Source organism: Tursiops truncatus, chromosome 5 (genome assembly GCF_011762595.2).
Source record: "Tursiops truncatus isolate mTurTru1 chromosome 5, mTurTru1.mat.Y, whole genome shotgun sequence".
Lineage (NCBI taxonomy): Eukaryota > Metazoa > Chordata > Mammalia > Artiodactyla > Delphinidae > Tursiops > Tursiops truncatus.
This window is the reverse complement of record NC_047038.1, coordinates 122,801,974-122,823,909: the sequence shown is the minus strand read 5'-3', so window position 1 is coordinate 122,823,909 and position 21,936 is coordinate 122,801,974.

The following is a 21,936-nucleotide window of genomic DNA, read 5'->3' as shown; positions in this document are numbered from 1 at the left end:
ACCCAACAAAGGAGCACCTCAATACATAAGGCAAATACTAACAGCCATAAAAGGGGAAATCAACAGTAACACATTCATAGTAGGGGACTTTAACACTCCACTTTCACCAATGGAGAGATCATCCAAAATGAAAATAAATAAGGAGATACAAGCTTTAAATGATACATTAAACAAGACAGACTTAATAGATATTTATAGGACATTCCATCCAAAAACAACAGTATACACATTTTTCTCAAGTGCTCATGGAACATTCTCCAGGATAGATCATATCTTGGGTCACAAATCAAGCCTTGGTAAATTTAAGAAAATTGAAATTGTATCAAGTATCTTTTCCGACCACAATGCTATGAGACTAGATATCAATTACACGAAAAGATCTCTAAAAAATACAAACACATGGAGGCTAAACAATACACTACTTAATAACGAAGTGATCACTGAAGAAATCAAAGAAGAAATCAAAAAATACCTAGAAACAAATGACACTGGAGACACGATGACCCAAAATCTATGGGATGCAGCAAAAGCAGTTCTAAAAGGGAAGTTTATAGGAATACAATCCTACCTTACAAAACAGGAAACATCTCTAATAAACAACCTAACCTTGCACCTAAAGCAATTAGAGAAAGAAGAACAAAAAAAACCCCAAAGTTAGCAGAAGGAAAGAAGTCATAAAGATCAGAGAAGAAATAAATGAAAAACAAATGAAGAAAACAATAGCAAAGATCAATAAAACTAAAAGCTGGTTCTTTGAGAAGATAAATAAAATAGATAAACCATTAGCCAGACTCAACAAGAAAAAAGGGAGAAGACTCAAATCAATAGAATTAGAGATGAAAAAGGAGAAGTAACAACTGACACTGCAGAAATACAAAGGATCATGAGAGATTACTACAAGCAACTCTATGCCAATAAAATGGACAACCTGCAAGAAATGGACAAATGCTTAGAAATACACAACCTGCCAAGACTGAATCAGGAAGAAATAGAAAATATGAACAGACCAATCACAAGCACTGAAATTGAAACTGTGATTAAAAATATTCCAACAAACAAAAGCCCAGGACCAGATGGCTTCACAGGCGAATTCTATCAAACATTTAGAGAAGAGCTAACACCTATCCTTCTCAAACTCTTCCAAAATATAGCAGAGGGAGGAACATTCCCAAACTCATTCTACGAGACCACCATCACCCTGATACCAAAACCAGACAAGGATGTCACAAAGAAAGAAAACTACAGGCCAATATCACTGATGAACATAGATGCAAAAATCCTCAACAAAATACTAGCAAACAGAATCCAACAGCACATTAAATGGATCATACACCATGATCAAGTGGGGTTTTTTCCAGGAATGCAAGGATTCTTCAATATGCGCAAATCAATCAACGTGATACATCATATTAACAAATTGAAGGAGAAAAACCATATGATCATCTCAACAGATGCAGAGAAAGCTTTTGACAAAATTCAACACCCATTTATGATAAAAACCCTGCAGAATGTAGGCATAGAGGGAACTTTCCTCAACATAATAAAGGCCATATATGACAAACCCACAGCCAACATCGTCCTCAATGGTGAAAAACTGAAAGCATTTCCACTAAGATCAGGAACAAGAACAAGGTTGCCAACTCTCACCACTGTTATTCAACACAGTTTTGGAAGTTTCTGCCACAGCAATCAGAGAAGAAAAGGAAATAAAAGGAATGCAAATCAGAAAAGAAGAAGTAAAGCTGTCACTGTTTGCAGATGACATGATACTTTACATAGAGAATCCTAAAGATGCTACCAGAAAACTACTAGAGCTAATCAATGAATTTGGTAAAGTAGCAGGATACAAAATTACCGCACAGAAATCTCTTGCATTCCTATACACTAATGATGAAAAATCTGAAAGTGAAATCAAGAAAACACTCCCATTTACCACTGCAACAAAAAGAATAAAATATCTAGGAATAAACCTACCTAAGAAGACAAAAGACCTGTATGCAGAAAATTATAAGACACTGATGAAAGAAATTAAAGATGATATAAATAGATGAAGAGATATACCACCTTCTTGGATGGGAAGAATCAACATTGTGAAAATGACTCTACTACCCAAAGCAATCTGTAGATTCAATGCAATGCCTATAAAACTACCACTGGCATTTTCACAGAACTAGAACAAAAACTTTCACAATTTTTATGGAAACACAAAGGACCCCGAATAGCCAAAGCAATCTTGAGAACGAAAAACGGAGCTGGAGGAATCAGGCTCCCTGACTTTATACTATACTACAAAGCTACAGTAATCAAGACAGTATGGTACTGGCACAAAAACAGGATAGATCAATGGAACAGGATAGAAAGCCCAGAGGTAAACCCACACACATATGGTCACCTTATCTTTGATAAAGGAGGCAGGAATGTACAGTGGAGAAAGGACAGCCTCTTCAATAAGTGGTGCTGGGAAAACTGGACAGGTACATGTAAAAGTATGAGATTAGATCACTCCCTAACACCATACACAAAATTAAGCTCAAAATGGATTAAAGACCTAAATGTAAGGCCAGAAACTATCAAACTCTTAAGAGGAAAACATAGGCAGAATACTCCATGACATAAATCACAGCAAGATCCTTTTTGACCCACCTCCTAGAGAAATGGAAGTAAAAACAAAAATAAACAAATGGGACCTAATGAAACTTCAAAGCTTTTGCACAGCAAAGGAAACCATAAACAAGACCAAAAGACAACGCTCAGAATGGGAGAAAATATTTGCAAATGAAGCAACTGACAAAGGATTAATCTCTAAAATTTATAAGCAGCTCATGCAACTCAATAACAAAAAAACAAACAACCCAATCCAAAAATGGGCAGAAGACCTAAATAGACATTTCTCCAAAGAAGATATACAGACTGCCAACAAACACATGAAAGAATGCTCAACATCATTAATCATTAGAGAAATGCAAATCAAAACTACAATGAGATATCATCTCACACCAGTCAGAATGGCCATCATCAAAAAATCTAGAAACAATAAATGCTGGAGAGGGTGTGGAGAAAAGGGAACCCTCTTGCACTGCTGGTGGGAATGTAAATTGATACAGCCACTGTGGAGAACAGTATGGAGGTTCCTTAAAAAACTACAAATAGAACTACCATATGACCTAGCAATCCCACTACTGGGCATATACCCTGAGAAAACCATAATTCAAAAAGAGTCATGTACCAAAATGTTCATTGCAGCTCTATTTACAATAGCCCGGAGATGGAAACAACCTAAGTGCCCATCATCGGATGAATGGATAAAGAAGATGTGGCACATATATACAATGAAATATTACTCAGCCATAAAAAGAAACAAAATTGAGCTATTTGTAATGAGGTGCATAGACCTAGAGTCTGTCACACAGAGTGAAGTAAGTCAGAAAGAGAAGAAGAAATACCATATACTAACACATATATGGAATTTAAGGGGAAAAAATGTCATGAAGAACCTAGGGGTAAGACAGGAATAAAGACAGAGACCTACTAGAGAATGGACTTGAGGATATGGGGAGGGGGAAGGGTAAGCTGTGACAAAGCAAGAGAGAGGCATGGACATATATACACTACCAAACTTAAGGTAGATAGCTAGTGGGAAGCAGTCGCATAGCGCAGGGAGATCAGCATCGTGCTTTGTGACCGCCTGGAGGGGTGGGATAGGGAGGGTGGGAGGGAGGGAGATGCAAGAGGGAAGAGATATGGGAACATATGTATATGTATATGTATATGTATGATTCACTTTGTTATAAAGCAGAAACTAACACACCATTGTAAAGCAATTATACTACAATAAAGATGTAAAAGAAAAATTTTTAAGCTCAATACTAGGCACTGAGAAGTAATACACATTTCCTAAGATTTTAAGCAAGATACAAATGTATTTAAAGGTAAGTGTGATATATGTAAAAGAACTCTCTAATGTTCCTATAGTGAGCAAAGTGAAAGCAAAGGCAGACTATGAAAGAGGAGCAGTGACTTTCAAATAGTTTTACTCAAGTACCTCCAAAAAAGGTTTTTTAAAAACTGTATACACACTCAAATATTTACAAATTGCTGTAAAATTTTTATTGTAACCATATAATTGCAAAAAAAATGTAATTTCTGTGGTTGCTTTTTTAAACCATTACATAACTTAAAAAAAACATATACAAACATTACATGACTTAGGGGTACTCTATGTTCTAAAACTTCATGTACTGCCCTGACATCTTTAAGTTTCACTGGCTCCTCAGTTTCCCTGCTCTCACCACATATGTCCCCACGCAGCAGGAAAGGTTCCTCATCTGACTAGTTTCCCTATCAGCCCAGAACTACAACTATGCAGCCAGAAACTCAAACCTGCACAGGCTGTAGCAAAGGATGGTTTTGATCTACTAAGCTCTGAGTTATGGTCCCAGGGGTCTTCTACTGCACCTCCCCCCTACTTATGCCTCTGTTAACAAAAAAAAAACGATCCTCAGACTTATAGAGGAAAACATCTGTGGTATAGTGAAGGGGTTAATTCAAACATTCCTTAAGCCAGTTTCCTTAAACCATACAACCACTGGCACTGGGGAGGCCCCTGTCCCTAATGATACTGATCTGAGGCTTTCTGGAGAAGGGAAGAAAGGAATTGATAAATATGAACAGTATAAAAAGAACCCCTCACACCAAATATATCCAGTGACAAAAAAGGAAGGGGGGAAATAAAGAAAAAAATCTAGACACAACAAATAATGTAAATAAAAACAAAAATAAACAAATAGGACCTAATTAAACTTAAAAGGTTTTGCACAGCAAAGAAAACCACAAATGAGATGAAAAGACAACCCTCAGAATGGGAGAAAATATTTGCAAATGAAGCAACTGACAAGGGATTAATCTCCAAAATATACAAAACAGCTCATGCAGTTCAGTATCAAAAAAACAAACAATCCAATCAAAAATTGGGCAGAAGACCAAAAAGACATTTCTCCAAAGAAGACCCAAATGGCCAAGAGGCACATAAAAAGATGCTCAACATCACTAATTATTAGATAAATGCAAATCAAAACTACAATGAGGTATCACCTCACACTGGTCAGAAAAGTCATCATCAAAAAAAAATCTACAAACAATAAATGCTGGAGAGGGTGTGGAGAAAAGGGAACCCTCTTACACTGCTGGTGGGAATGTAAATTGATACAGCCACTATGGAGAACAGTATGGAGGTTCCTTAAAAAACTAAAATAGAACTACTATATGACCTAGGAATCCCACTACTGGGCATATACCCTGAGAAAACCATAATTCAAAAAGACACATGCACCCCAATATTCATTGCAGCACTTTACAATAGCCAGGACATGGAAGAAACCTAAATTCCCACCGACAGATGAAAGGATAAAGAAGATGTGGTTCATATATACAATGGAATATTACTCAGCCATGAAAAGGAATGAAATTGGGTCACTCGTAGAGACGTGGATGGACCTAGAGTCTGTCATACAGAGTGAAGAAAGAAAAACAAATATCGTATATTAATGCATATATGTGGAATCTAGAAAAATGGCACAGATGAACCTATCTGCAGGGCAGGAATAGAGACGCAGACATAGAGAATGGACATGTGGACACAGAGGGGGGAAGGGAGGGTGGGGTGAACTGGGAGATTGGGATTGACATATATACACTACCATGTCTAAAATAGATAGCTAGTGGGAACCTGCTTCATAGCACAGGCAGCTCAGCTCGGTGCTCTGTTGTGACCTAGATGGGTGGGATAGGGGGGTGGGGGGAGGAGAGAGGCCCAAGAACAAGGGGATATATGTATACATACAGCTGATTCACTTTGTTGTAAAGCAACTATACCTCAATTTAAAAATAAATAAATAAATATAAATAAAAATAAAACAGAGGTCCAAAATTTGACCCAATTGGAAAATTCGACCCAATTTTGCTAAAAAAAATTTACAGCAAGAAGATAAAAGGGTGTTAAATGGCTCTTGCATCTGGCTAGTTTCCCTATCAGCTGGAACAACTGCACTCGACCAATCCTCAATCCCAATGTGTTTCACTTCTCAGCCAGACTAAGGGGTACCTCATCTTCTTGTTACTTCAAAGGCTGCCTCCCATAGGTCCTAGCTGTTCAATATGCTTCCGAACGCAAGCCCTGTCCCCCTCTCCCAGGGAGTAAGTACATGTTACTAAAAAATTGTTTTGTTTTTTCTTTTCCCAAGGGAGGACAACACATTTAAGTTATTAAATCAAATATACAGAGTGATTCATTTAATATGTACATATTTACAAAAAAAGCACTTTCACGAGGAGGTGCGGCCGGGGCCGGCAGGTGGGCAGCGGCGTGGTGCCCACGGCAAATGTTGACAGTTGCGAGGGGAGAGTCTGTGCGAAGGCACTTGTCACAAGCTTCAATACTGCCACCGTCCTGGGGAGAACAGAGCAGTCAGGAAGGGCACTTCTGAAAGCACAGTTGAGAGATCTCTGGAGTGAGTGTTCTGGGCAGGAGCAAGTGAGGACGGCGGACTGGAGGGGACAGACTGGAGAGCTGGCGAGGGTCTGCCCAAGGGCCTCAGGCCACGCCGACCGCCACGGGCCTCACCGATGACCTCAAACCCCACTGCCACCATAGGTGCCACCAACAGCCACAGGCCACACCAAACATCACAGGTCCCACTGAGAACCATGGGTCCCGCTGTCAGTCTCGGGTGGTCTCACAGACAGCCACAGACCATGCTGTCTGCCATGGGTGGTCCCACCAACAGCCATGGGTCCCACCGGCTCTTTGGCCTGGAGCCACTGAGAACCCCAAGTGAAGAAGAAAGGAAGATTCTTTAAACAGTGCTGCCAATTTCACTATCCCATGTTGGGTGCTGTGTGTTTGGTCATTTCACACTATTGAGGGCAGAGATCCTTCCCTCAGCAACTGGGTGCATAAGAGGTGAACACTAGGTATCTATTATCATCCATTTAAAAAATATGAAAAAGCTTTTCTTTAGCAGTCAATGTGTCATTCTTTTTCTTTTTGAAACTGTATTTCCGCCATACTAGCCACACATCTGAAAAGATATTAGGAATAATATTTCATAAACTCTATACACAAAATCATTTACTTCTTGATATATTGCAAAACACTAAAGCCAAAAAAAATATCTTCACCTATAAACGCATATTTTAAACACATATACATAGGTATTTTTCCATAAAGAACTTCATTTTTATTTTATAAAAGGTATTAATGTTTTCCTTTCTTTTAATGTCCATGGGCTCAAACACAGAAAGTCATTACACAGCACACTATTATATAGGTACTGATCTGTATTTTATTCTAGGAGTAGTACTGTTTTATAAATCTTTAGTATATGCAGAATTTATTTTACTGTAATATGTAAAATTGAGACCTAAATTATTTTTCCAAATATAAAAACATTTTTTAAACAATTCAATATTAATAATCTCTTGCCCCATTACTGCTCTGACAGACATTATTATATGGAAGTCTTCCTATTTATTTCCACCAATCTGTTTCTGCATCAGTTCCATGTCTTAATTTTCATAACTTTATATGTTTAAAATATAATAAAGTAAGCAAAGCACTTTACCCTTATATTGCAAAAATCTCCTTCCACACTCCAGTCTTTTTTTTATTAAACTTTAGGTGAAGTTTTTATACTTTTCTTTGTGTTGGCAATTCTTACTATGCCAATAATGATATCTTGTCTTTGTTATGTAATACCAATTTTTCAATAATACTTTTGCCTGATTCTATAATTTTTCTTCAAGGTCGATCATGTACATTCTATGGGAATATACTGATATCAGTCACAGTGAAAATTAGGCAGCATTTTACTAAAAAAAATACAGCTAAAAAAAGAAAAAAGTTCATCACAATCATAATCTAAGGGTTATTGCAAAGAATGTGTATGAGGCTCCAGGTGAAATGTCTAGCATATCAAAAATTAATGACAGAAGATCCCACATGCCGCGGAGCAACTAGGCCCGTGAGCCACAACTACTGAGCCTGCGCGTCTGGAGCCTGTGCTCCGCAACAAGAGAGGCCGCGATAGTGAGAGGCCCGTGCACTGCGATGAAGAGTGGCCCCCGCTTGCCACAACTAGAGAAAGCCCTCGCACACAAACGAAGGCCCAACACAGCCAAAAATAAATAAATAAATATTAAAAAAAAATTAATGACAGCCATAGGTCAAAAGTTGGTTGTTTTCATGTTCCCCTTAATTATACATAAATAGTGTCATTACTCAATTACAGAAGTGAACAATCTGATAGCTGGTATCCTCACTCACCATGCTCTACTAGGAGCTAGAATTACTCTCCGGATCACCAATAAAAGCATTCTGATCATTCCGCTGGCATATGTGTCCTAGTGACAATCATTTCCTATCATTCTCCTCTACTCTAAAGCATTACGTAGATACTAATTATTTATTCAAAACCCAGCACACTATCTACCATTGCAACATCACCTAAAATCAATACCAGAAATGGAGACGTGTTGATCTGAGAACAAAGATTATTATGGGTGTTTGTACAGGAAGATGGGGAGTAATACATTCCTGAGAATTCTTCAGTTCTGGCTGAGCAACATCTCACTTGTAGCAGTAATCTTCCCTCCTTACATGTGACACTGCTTTGCTGAAATCTCATCAGAAAACACATACTGGTTAACAGTTTGGATTAAGTCTTAGAAAACTGCCAGTTTCAGGTTGAAAATACTCCAATAGAAACAGATGTGTGTTTCCATTTAATATTTCAGTTGCTACTGAGCATGTGTTTAATAGAAACTCTAATCAGATAGAAATAAAGAGTAATTCAGGGAGAAAAGTCTCCCTATATTTTAAATTTAACTTTGAGAAACAACTGAAAAAATGGAAATCTAGGAGCTTTTAGATTTGCATGATCATGCATATTACTGCATTCTATTTTCTTCTTTTTCAGAGGATATGTGAAGCTAATGTTGCTATTATCCTATATCTCCAAGGTGACCTATTTTTACTGATACTAGGCTCATCAGAAAAGAGTGCAAGTAGATAAAAGAGTGTTTATTTACTCTTTGTCAAAAATTTAGTATCAAAAGGCATTTAAAATTTTACTTCCTTCACCACTTGTTAAATTTAATTTCACAATTACACAAATTTTTAAAAAAAGAGAACCAAATTGCACCTCAGGAAGTGAAAAACACATTTTTGCCCATTTTCTTAATTTTCTATTGTTAAATGATGCAAGTCACTTGACTACTAAGTAATGCTTTAAAGAGTCACATTTGAGACAATTTCTGTTATATTTTTCCTTTCACAGTAATACCTCTGTTTTACTTAGTTTGCTTATAATTAAACAACAAATCTCCTGTACTTAATTACTTTTGTTTTGTGCTCAGATTCCGCCTCTTAAGTAACTGGGTAATCAGTGATCAAGTGTATCAGGCTTGTAGACTAGTTTGATGTTTATAAGGTGTCTCTACTGCCTCATTTGGTGGGGTGGTTTGACTGAAGATAATATGGATGGTATTAGTTGAATGCAGCTCTGGAAGAATGCTTTCAATTTATTTTAAGGACTGCAACTCTTGCTCTTACCCACCTACCCACTGGAGGAAAGTACACACATTACATTTCAAAGCATAGAAAGGGATCCATTTATAACTGAACACTACTTTTATGAAACATTTGAGATCCAAGTATTCTGAGAGGCTTACATTTTTCAATTGTGGCCATGTAAAAGTATAATTGGAAGCCAGGAAAGACTATCCTTGTTTTTCAGATTGAGGATACTTCACACCAGGATAGTTACCATCAACAGATATAGTCTTAACACTTGGCAGATGTAAAAAACCATTTAACTGAGCTTTCCTGTACCTATACTACAAGTAAATTTTTGCTCCTACATTTTCAAACTACTTATGTGTGATGTGAGAGTGAAATCTCTAATTTTTTTAAATAGCAGATATTTTTTAAATTAAAAAAATGTAAGGAAAAGAAATGAAAAGCAGGAAGACGATGGCAAAAACTATACATCAGCATTCTGAATTCAGCTCACTAACCAAAAGTTGAGACAGGACATCTAAACTATGGGCCATCAATGTTCTGTTAATACAGGTGTCACCTAAGTAAAGTTCTTGAGAGTTCCTTTGCTTTGTTTTTAGAAGGTAAACAGCAATATATTTATCTTTAGTGTAGAAATTCTGATGACATTCATATTAGAATCTTTAAGTTCTTGGCTCAAGATTTGTCACCACTACTTGTCCCTGTGAGACTGGATTAGCAATATCAATGCTAGCAATACACACAAGCAAGCAAAACAAAGTATTTCTCCAATATCACAAGGTTTTGTTACCTAGCCACATAATGAGCAAAAAAATCACACCTCTCTAAAAAGTTCCAATTGAAAACCTCTTCAGGACAATGGATGCCAACTTATTAGTGCTTCTATTTACTTATTTTAATGTTATTCTCAAAATATTTGAATTTTTAAATAAATCATTTTTTATTCTGTAAAAAAAAATTTTTTTTTTTCTTGCGGTACACGGGCCTCTCACTGTTGTGGCCTCTCCCGCTGCGGAGCACAGGCTCCGGACACGCAGGCTCAGTGGCCATGGCTCATGGGCCCAGCCGCTCCGCGGCATGTGGGATCTTCCCGGACCGGGGCACAAACCTGTGTCTCCTGCATCGGCAGGCGGACTCTCAACCACTGTGCCACCAGGGAAGCCCTAAAAAAATCTTTAATCTGAGTTTTTCAATTCCTTTTAACAGTCAAGTTAACACACACACACCCCCACACACACACACACACAAACCAGCAAGGCATTTAGATCCATTTTCTAATATTGCACCACATTCTATCAAGTAGCACTAATTGCACTGGGAATGGAAATTAATTGAGAAGCCTTGGCTGTTTTTGCATAGCTGCTTGAATTTATACATTATCTTTGGAGTTCATTCTAAAAGAGCAGTTTTTTCACACTGTGTTCACGTTTCATGACCTAATATGAACAAATGTATGTGTAATTTGCCAGCACGTCATCACTGAAATGTTACGATTCAATGTAGCCAAAGTACATAAAAATGACAATATAGTTATTTCCCAATTATCCCACAGCAGCAGAGTAACCAGTGTTTCAATATAAAGTGTAATTGATTCCTAATTACTGTGTTTCACATGGAGGCCATAGTCCATAACTTCATTAAATAGTGAAAACAGAAGTAACTATTCATGAGGAAAGAATTAGCATATACTATATGCTTATTTACTTTCTAATCTGTAAATGTTTTAGGTTCTGGCCTGTGGAAAGGCTGCTTGGTCAGCAATATGTCATTCAGATGTTCCTTGGGGAATAGGAAATTTGCCCAGTGATGTTCATTTGGGAGGGGGAAATAAAATATTGGCTTTTGATGTTTGACGTGCTCTAGAGGGTGTGGCCCAGTTCTTGGACCATTTCCGATACAAGGGTATAGAAGAGCAAGTATCCAAGTCTATGAATTTAGGGCACATTAATCATTATATACACTGGCCTTGGTATGGTTCTCATGGAGGATGGAAGAGAAGAAATGATAAAGTGACAGAGCATAAGGGACTTGTATCTATCTATTGTGTTGGGCAAAAAATTCATTTGGGTTTTTCATAACGTCTTATGAAAAATCCGAACGAACTCTTTGGCCAACTCAATATGACTAATGGGAGAAATGAATGAAGAGTGTAGTTTCTAACCACAAATGCTACTCAAATATTTTGTTTTAGAGAGGTCCATGACATAAAAGGAGGGGCAACATGCACCTGTGTATTATGAAGAAATGAGCAAACAAAATGGAATATAATGAGGCCTGCTACATGAAGGTACCAAATATTGAGTTTCAACAGTGCTGGGGTTGATTTTCCTACCTTTACATCTCTCTATTATAGAGCTTTGTAAAGATGTTATTTTTGGTTACCTATAACTTGGCAAAAAAGGTTCAGATGATCTGCAGATGTTGGACTACAATGTAATCTAAAATATTTATGTTATGAACTATTTGAATAGTGATAGTAAAAAACACTCATTGGAAATCATTAGTATTTTAATTTTGGGCTGCCATAATTTTGGTGTACTCCCTGAAGTAAATTTGTCACATATGATAAATGTGTCATCGACTAGAATGACTGTAATCATTCACTGGTAATTCTTCGAGTCTCAAGCCTGTGCACATCACCTCACATAAAATTGTACAAGGAAATATAATTGTATAATATAGATACTCAGTATAGCATGTGTCTGCTATACTGAACTAAATAACTGCTAGGTAGGACATGGGCTCATCTGCTAGTCTCATGTCCTTTCCATGTCATGATAATTTAGGAAATAAGCATTAGGAAGGCATAGTGGATACCTTTGGTGTCCCGTCTAATCTTCCTTTGGAGGCTGGTGTCCTAATCCCCCAGCTACTCGATGTATTAGCACATAAAGACGCAACAGGGAGGGGATATGGAGATATATGTGTAGGTATAGCTGATTCACTTTGTTATACAGCAGAAACTAACACACCCTTGTAAAGAAATTATACTCCAATAAAGATATTAAAATAAATAAATAAAATTTAAAAAAAAAACTCAGAGCAACCTACTTCTCTGGAGAATTCTCCTTGGTCCCCTTACATGGGAGTCTATGCTTCTTCCTTTCTACCCAACAGATCCTAGCCAAAGACTGAATCCTAGATCCACTGTCACATGTGTGAGTAACATTATGCTTCAGAATAAAGCTAGTTTCCATCTAAGTTTTCATTATTCTTTAGCATTTTCCCCTGGCTATCTCAACTCCTTCACTCCCCTTATCCTAAGGGTACTCCCCCAATAAATAACAGTACAAGAATCCCCATTTCAGATTATGAGGCTGACGCACTGCCCACTGTGCCAAGAGGGCTGGTAAGAATCCCCATTTCAGTCACTTCGTCGAGGAAATCCCACCAAAGAGTGGGCTTGGTTCTAGATTCAGGAGTGGTCCTCAGAAAAAAAGTTCTAAGAATGACATCTGGAGCTGGGTCATTTATTGACTGTATGACCTTGAGTGTCCCATCACTATGGCAGGTAAAGGACTGATGGACCCTGTCATACTATAGCTATAGTGAACCGAGGTGGCATATAGGTGGAATGGGGTACACTAGCTGGTACAATGTCTCCAGCATTTGAAAGGTGTAATAGAAAAAGAAAATGTGAGAAATGTAGAATTGAATGCTTGTTCTTAAGCACCACTGATATTTTGAAGAGAAAAAAAATGACAGGCTCACATTTCTTAATCAATAACTTAAAGCAAGGTAGAGTTAAAAGGCCTTATTGATACCATTTAAAGAGATTGTCATTGAAGTCCTAGGGCAGAACCATTAAAGTTCAAGACCAGGATACAACTATAGCAGTGCAGAACTTCAGAAAAGCCTGAATGCTCAGCCTCAGCAAGTCTTCTATGCCAGGCCAGGGCCTGGTGTAGAAGTAATAATAAAACCCAGAGATTTTAAAGTGGGTACCTGCGTCGGTGCATTTTAGAATCTTGAGGTTCTGCTTAACCCTCTCTCAAGGTCAAATCCTTTTTCTTAGCAGACAGATCCGCTTTTCTAGCTGCTTGCTTAAAACAATGCAAGAATTTCCAGTAAGGCAAGAATGTACAAAACAATGCATGCCCTCTTCAAGATGTGCCCTCAACTGCCCTCTTGGCCAACAGACTATTTTTGTCTAGTTCTACTGAGATATAATTGATATAAAAATTGTGTAAGTTCAAGATGTGTAACTGGATGGTTTGATACACATATATATTGCAAAATGTAGTAAGGATGGCTAACGCATCCATTACCTCACGAAGTTATCATTTTGTGTGTGTGTTGCTGCGAGAACACTTAAAATCTACTCTCTTAGTAACTTTTAAATATACAATACAGCATTGTTAATTACAGCCACTATGCTGTATATTAGATCCCCAGAACTTATTCATCGAATAACTGGAAGTTTGTACCTTTTGACTAACATCTCCCCATTTCCCCATCCTTCAACCCCTGGCAACCAATATTCTATTCTCTATTTCTGTGAGTTCAGCTTTTTTATATTCCATTTATTACGAAGATCAAACACTGCATTTGTAGAGACATAGATGGACCTAGAGACTGTCATACAGAGTGAAGTTAAGTCAGAAGGAGACAAACAAATATCGTACATTAACACATATAGGTGGAATCTGAAAAAAATTGGTATAGATGATGTTATTTACAAAGCAGAAATAGAAACACAGACATAGAGAACAAAGGTAGGGACACCAAGGGGGGAAGGGGGAGGGGGGCGGGTGGGATGAACTGGGAGACTGGGATTGACATATATACACTATTGATACTATGTATAAAATAGATAACTAATGAGAACCTACTGTATAGCACCAGGAACTCTACTCAGTGCTCTGTGGTGACCTAAATGAGAAGGAAATCCAAAAAAGAGGGGATATACGTATACATATAGCTGATTGGCTTTGCTGTACGGTATAAACTAGCACAAGATTGTAGAACAACTATACTCCAATAAAAATTAAATAAAAATAAAAAAAAGTTAGTTAGAAGGCAATGAGTAAAAAACAAAAACAAAACCAAAAGACTCATAATTAGGGTAAAATCTCAGTATAACTCAACCAGAAATTAGTGGACCTAATCAGGATGAAGAGGTTTTATATATTGAAGGAGCTGCAAGCTCTGGCTAATATGTGCCAGCAGGACATGGGAAGTAGGCCCAGAAGGGATCATGAGGGTGGCAGCAGGTGGGTAGAACATAAAGCTGGGTAAGAGAGAGTTTTTGTCTATATTGGGTACTCTCTGATAGCAAATAACTTAATACTCTCACAAGGGATGATCTGAATGCTTGGAAAAAGGGTCAGTTTTCATTAAATAAAAATGCCAGAGCTGCCTACGTAATATATTGATAACTAAATAAAAAGGATAAGAAAGGTGGCATGCTACAATGGCTTTATTATATATGACCAGACAAATCACTAAGCATCAGTGAAATGCAAATCAAAATAACAGTGAGATATACCACATACCTGTTGTAATGGCTATTATCAAAAAGACAAGAGATAACAAATTCTGCTGAGGCTGTGGAGAAAAGGGAACACTTGTGTACTGCTGGTGAGAGTGTAAATTGGTAAATTGGTACAGCTGCTATGGAAAACAGTATGAAGTTTCCTCAAAAAATCAAGACTATCATATGATCCAGCAATCCCACTTGTGGGTATTTATCCAAAGGGAATGAAAACAGGATATCAAAGAGATATTTGCATTCTCATGCTCACTGTAGTATTATTCACAATAGCTAAGACATAGAAAGAACCTAAAAGTCCATAGACAGATGAATGGATAAAGAAAATGTGAATATATGTGTATAGTACACACACACACACACACACACACACACACACACACACACACATATTGCTCAGTGATTAAAAAAAAAGAAGGAAATCCTGCCATTTGCAACAAGACAACATGGATGGACCTTGAGGGCATATGCCAAGTGAAATAAGTGAAACAGGAAAAGACAAATGCTGCATGGTATGATTTAGATGTGGAATCTAAAAACATCTAATTATAGAAACAGAGTAGAATAGAATGGTGGTTGCCAGAGGCTGATGGGTGGGAAAATGGGGACATGTTGGTCAAAGGATATAAACTTGCAGTTATAAGATGAATAAGGTGGAGGGATCTAAAGTACATCATGGTGACTAAAGTAAAAAATACTATATTGTATACTTGAAAGTTGCTATGAGCGTAGAGCTTCAATGTTCTCAACATGACAACAGCAAATGGTAATTATGTGAGGTGAAGGATGTGTTAACTGACCTTATTTGGTACTCATTTCACTATATATGTGTATCAAATCATCACTTTGTATACCTTAAATATTCACAGTGTCATATGTCAATTCTATCTCAATAAAGCTGGAAAAAACCCAGAAAACTAAAAAGTTAACTATATTCCTTAAGAGAGAGATCCTCTTGCCTCCAAGTATTTTAATTATTTGTCATATTTACCATTGTTTACCTGCCTTCTGAAAGATTTCTTAATATTCAGATTACCTACTTAATCTTTTGTCCCATGTAGTCTATTATCCAGTCTGTTCATTTAATCTTTTAAATAATTTTTAACATTTTAAAAAATTCTGGAGGGGAGTCAAGATGGCGGAGGACTAAGAGGACATGGAGTTCCTCTCCCCATAAACACATCAAGAACACATCTACAGGGCCTTTCCTGGTGGCGCAGTGGTTGGGAGTCCGCCTGCCGATGCAGGGGACACGGGTTCGTGCCCCGGTCCGGGAGGATCCCACATGCCGCGGAGCGGCTGGGTCCGTGAGCCATGGCCGCTGAGCCTGCGCGTCCGGAGCCTGTGCTCCGCAACGGGAGAGGCCACGACGGTGAGAGGCCCACGTGCCACAAAAAAAAAAAAAAAATCTACAAATGGAACAATTCTCACAGAGCACATGCTGAACACTAACAGAGGACATCAGACACCTAAAAGGACAAGAAAGATCCCTCACGTAACTGGGTAGGATGAAAGAAAGAAAAAGGGAAAAGGAAGAGGAGAGGAAGTGGCACGGGACCTGAGCCCCTGGGGGTGGGGGAGCTAAAGGAGAGGAGAGCTTCCCGCATCTGCGGAAGCCCCCTCATAGGCAGGGAGATCAGCTGGGACACAAGGAGAGCTTCAGGGGCTCAGAGGAGAGCACAGCAACCAGCGGCAGGCAGGACAGTGTGAGATCTACACTGATGGTCCATGCCACAGACCGGCGCACCCCAGCATGACACTTGTGTCCGCTGGTGCGCACAGGGGCTGGGTGCTGGAATGTGGGGTTTGGAGAGCAGACCAGGGAGGGGACTGCTGTTGGCTGTGAGGAGACAGCCTGAGGGAATGGAAGGGAGGAGCTCTGCAACGAGGAATGCTTGTGGAGGAAGCCCAGAACACCACTGAAGAGAATTGCCATCGCTGAGTGACGCGCAAAAGGCAGGGCTCTCCTCATGAAACAGCCCCCGCCTCCCTAGGCACTAGAGAGGGCTCCCCACTGAGCGGGCTTGCGTGCCTCTGGCTGCTACCTCTCTGCCCCACCCTGCCTAGGTGGCCTGCTTGCCCAGATCTCCACCTCTGCCCCTTCCCGCCTGACGGGCTGGCGCATCCCGATCATCACACCGGTACCCTCCTGCCTGGGTGGCCCACTCGTCCTGATCACCGCCTTGGCCCCCTTCCACCTGGGTGGGCTTGTGCACCCCAACTGCCCTCCAGCCCCTTCCCACATGGGTGGGCTCGTGTGCTCTGCAAGCCTCAGGAGCAGATGTCAGTGGGTGGCCCACAAGCAGAGGTGGGACTGAAACCACAGCTGAGCCCCAGGGGCCATGTGACTAAGGAAGAGGAGCTGAAATCTCTCCTGCACAAACCACTGATTTACACTTCCATTGATGGCTTTGTAAATTCAGTGCCTGCAGAATATCTGAATGGATAACAAGTGCTTCTGTCACTGAGATGGGTCTGGCTTTAGCAGCTGTGGGCTTTGTGGGCACGTACACATGGGGGATGGGCCAGGCCAGAGTCTGAGCTGCCTCCATAGCCCCCACAGCAGGTCCACGTGCACGACGACCACAGTCCTGGGACCTGACTTCAGTGGGTCTGTGTTGGTGGCCTACGGAAAACAATGCCTGAGAGTCACTAGGGCCAATTGCTGGCATACCTATGGTTAAGGTTGGACCGAGAACAGTGCCAACAACAGTGTACTTCATGAGCCCACACAGCGAGGGAGAGGTAACACAACAGTGCACACAGACACATGGACAGCTCCAGAGGAGGAATACTCAGTAGCTTCTCGCCCACTGGGAGTGCTCCAATCCTACCTACCTCACACCTCAGATCAGAAACACAGCTCAGAAACAGATCTGGGGGCCTCTGTTCCAACAACTAGGCAGCAGACCCCACCCCTGACAGGGCTGTGACAACCAAAGAACAAAGGGGAGGCCCCGCTCAATACCCAGGGCAGGCTCTGGTCACCAAAACACCAGTTAACCCCCTATCAAGGGGATAACGGCCAGCATACACTGAAGAAAGAGGTGGCAATCATCCATATTAAAACTGTCCTTGCACCCAAAAAAAAAAAAAAATTAAACACACAGGGATATTCCCAGATAAAAATAGCCCTCCAAGAGAGTCTGAGGGTCTGACATTGGGAGGAAGAACCCCCAGAGCACTTAGCCTTGAAGACCAGGGGGATTTGAGTGCAGGAGCTACGTGGGGCTGGGGGAAACAGACTCCACTCTTGGAGGGTTGGCTATAGCTCACTATGGGGACAAGAACACTGGTAGGGTAGGCCCCAGGGAATATTATTTGGTGTAAGCTCTCCCAGAGGCCCCATTTCAGCACCAAGACCTAGCCCCACCAAACAGTATGCAGGCTCCAGTGCTGGAACACCTCAGGCTACAACAAGCAAGACAGGAACACAGCCCCACCCATCAGCAGACAGCCTGCTTGAAGTCGTACTAAGCTCACAGACACCCAAAAACACACTCCTTGACACCGCCCTGCCTACCAGAGGGACAAGACCTAGCTCCACCCACCAGAGGGTAGGCACCAGTCCCTCCCACCAGGAAACCTGCACAAGCCCCTGGACCAACCTCAACCAAAAAGGGACAGACACCAGAAGCAAGAGGAACAATGATCCTGCAGCCTGTGGAATGGAGACCACGAACACAGTAAGTTAGACAGAATGAGATGACAGAGAAATATGTTGCAGACGAAGGAGCAAGATAAAAACCTGCAAGAACAATTAAATGAAGAGGAGACAGGCAATCTACCTGAAAAAGAATTCACAGTAACGATAGTTAAGATGATCCAACATCTTGGAAAAAAGAATGGAGGTATAGACTCAGAAGATACAAGAAAGTTTTAAAAGAGATGGAAGATATATAAAACAAACAGAGATGAACAACACAATAATTGAATGAAAAATACACTAGAAGGAATCAATAGCAGAATAACTGAGGCAGAAGAATGAATAAGTGGGGTGGAAGACAGAGGGGTGGAAATCACTGCCAAAGAATAGAATAAAAAAAGAAAAAAGAATGGAAGGAAATGAGGACAATCTCAGATACTTCTGGAAGAGCATTAAACACACTAACATTCAAATTATAGGGGTCCCAGAAGACAAAGAGAAAGAGAAAGGGCCTGAGAAAAGTAAGGTGGAAGTAAAGGTTCTACTCTCATAGATACTCTAACTACTGTGCTTTTGTATATTCAATCTCTCACACTAAAGACTTTTCACCTTTGAACAACTCCTTGGAAACTCAGAGTGATTTCCTTAAAGTTTTGTAACCAGATGGTTAGTCAACTGAGAATTTACTGTATTGCAACTCAAGAGCTGCCTTGGGGTAGATGTATAACTTACCAAATAACAGACAAAAAAGAAGGGGAATTGTGACTGTATTAATAATTATCTGTGGGAATATAATTTATCTTTTCAAGGACTATCTTTAATATACCTATGTTTTTAAGTTTAAAATTCATTTGAATTTGTTTCAGTAATGCAGAAAAAAATAAACTGACATAAAACTATAGTTTCATTTGTGTGAGAGAAAAGAGTGAAGCACCTTTTAAAATAAAGTATGTCAAAATATCTAGAGAGTGCTGACATATAAATTCTACATATTCTATTCTAGGTTGGAAAGTTAAAAAGAAAAGAAAAATAAAGGAGAAATATTATGAACAAAGTATGATCATAGACTAAGTATAAATGAGATAAAAGAATATTTGTGTCATATAAAATTTCAAAATGTCACTGACACTTTGAAAAGAAATTAGGAAACAATGAGGGTTTCCAAATGGTGTCAATACTAAGAATTAGTGAGCTTTAGTGACAAGGATGCTAAAAAATTGTTTATTAAAATGTTATATGTTTAATTTAAAGGTTATATCAAAAAAAGTTGATTGGCATATGGTTGATTTTTAATTCAGACCTTTTAGTAAAAGGTCTATCACATCTAATAGTTTGGGCTTCCATTTTACTCTAAGCTTCCATTTTTACAGATCTAAAAATGATATGATGACATGCATCTTAAAATAATTTGGGATTTCAATGAGAATTCATATGGAAGCATCTAACATAATTCCTGTGGTTTCTATACTCCTCCCCTGAATATCCCACAAGTGTTCAATTCCCCACTTCTCTATATCCCCCTTCCAACCAATGGGTGCTAACCAGCTCTCCTTAGTCTGGACCATTACAATAGCCATAAGCTCATCTCTCTTACTCCAATTTCAATTCCAAATGACAGCCAAATTGTCCTTTTAAAGAATTCACATCCAATTTTTTTCACTATTCTATTTAATATCCTTTGGTGGTTAACTCTTTTTTCCTTAAAATAAAGTCTAAAACCATTAATGAAGTCTGCAAGGCTCTACATGATCTAGCCCAGCCTACATTTTCTTGTTCTTTGTGCTCCAGTGATACTGGACTTTTTCTTCAGAAGTGCTTTACTTTTATCTATCTTGAAGTGTTCACACCTGCTATTTCTAATGTCTGAACATTCTTTTTTTCTCTTTTTGGTTCTAACTCTTGTACAACTTTCAAAGTTAGACTTATCTGCCACTTCCCCAAAGAGCTTCCAAGACTTCTCGACAAGTATTAGTGTCCCCACTATCTTTTTATATAATATTCTGTACTTCTCCTTCAGAAAATTGATCATACTCCTGACCGTTGTTTCAACTGACTTGCCCTTCCTAGCTTCCTTCTTACGCCGAAGGACATGAAATATAGTCCATTTTTACTAATTAATGAAAAATGACATTTTAAATCATCTGCTTATTGTGTTGCATTATTTTTCAACGGGAAACTACCTGCAATTAGAAATATGGAAGTCACTAGTGACTTAAATTTCTGTACACTTCTCTTTAAAGATAAAGTAAGGCAACTCAAAATAAATATGTGTGTTTTCACGTATGTGTTTTCTCTCTGCTCATAACATTTTCAAACAGCCTGCTGAGAGACTTCACTTTAAACCCTCACAGAACAGACAAGGGAAGAATGACGTGAGTTCTCATTTTTCAGACTTTTGCATAAAAGCCTTTAAATTCATTGACAGTAGCAATATCTTTCATTTCCCCTATCGAAAAGCAAAGTGCCATTTCTCAGTAAACAAGCTTTCAGAGAACTCATATGTCTAAGTATATTTGATAGATAAATGAATAACATCAAAACTAATGCTCTGCTTAATGCATGTACAACTTTTCCAGCATCCATTCATTTGTGTATGAATGCGCTGTAAGTGTAGATGGTCTTCCAGTCAATTATACCTCAACTGAGCATGACATGAGCAGTATACACAAAACAACCTTGAGAAAGCAGTAATGGAGAGCAACAGGACAGATAATCATGAGGGATTGGAAAATTGTCACATAAATCTACAGAGATGCTGACAAGATTTCAGCTTTAAGAATGACAAACCTTTCCTTCTATTCCTGCTGTGGGGTGAAAGACACCAGGCTAATGGACTCATTCTGCCAAACCCATCATCCAACCTAGGCATAATTTTCAAAAGAAATATTTCTAAATTGTTTTACATTCACCAAACTGCGTTTGATCTTAATCCATACTATTCTCATAGGATTTGAATAAATTCTAAAATAACAATTGTTGCTAATAATTTGGAGAACTTGTTTATACTTCACTGGAAATTTACATCACTGTTTATAAAAATGTAGTCACAATTAGGTTAACTCTTCAGTTCAGGGAAAACTTATCAATATACCTGTAGTCCAATGAACACATGCAAATCACTGGATTTGTGTTCAGAATAAACCTACTTTTACTCAGTTGTAAACAGTTAAAAATCTAATCCTGAATCGAGTTTATGAGGTGAGGAAAATCTGACAAGGAGCCAGT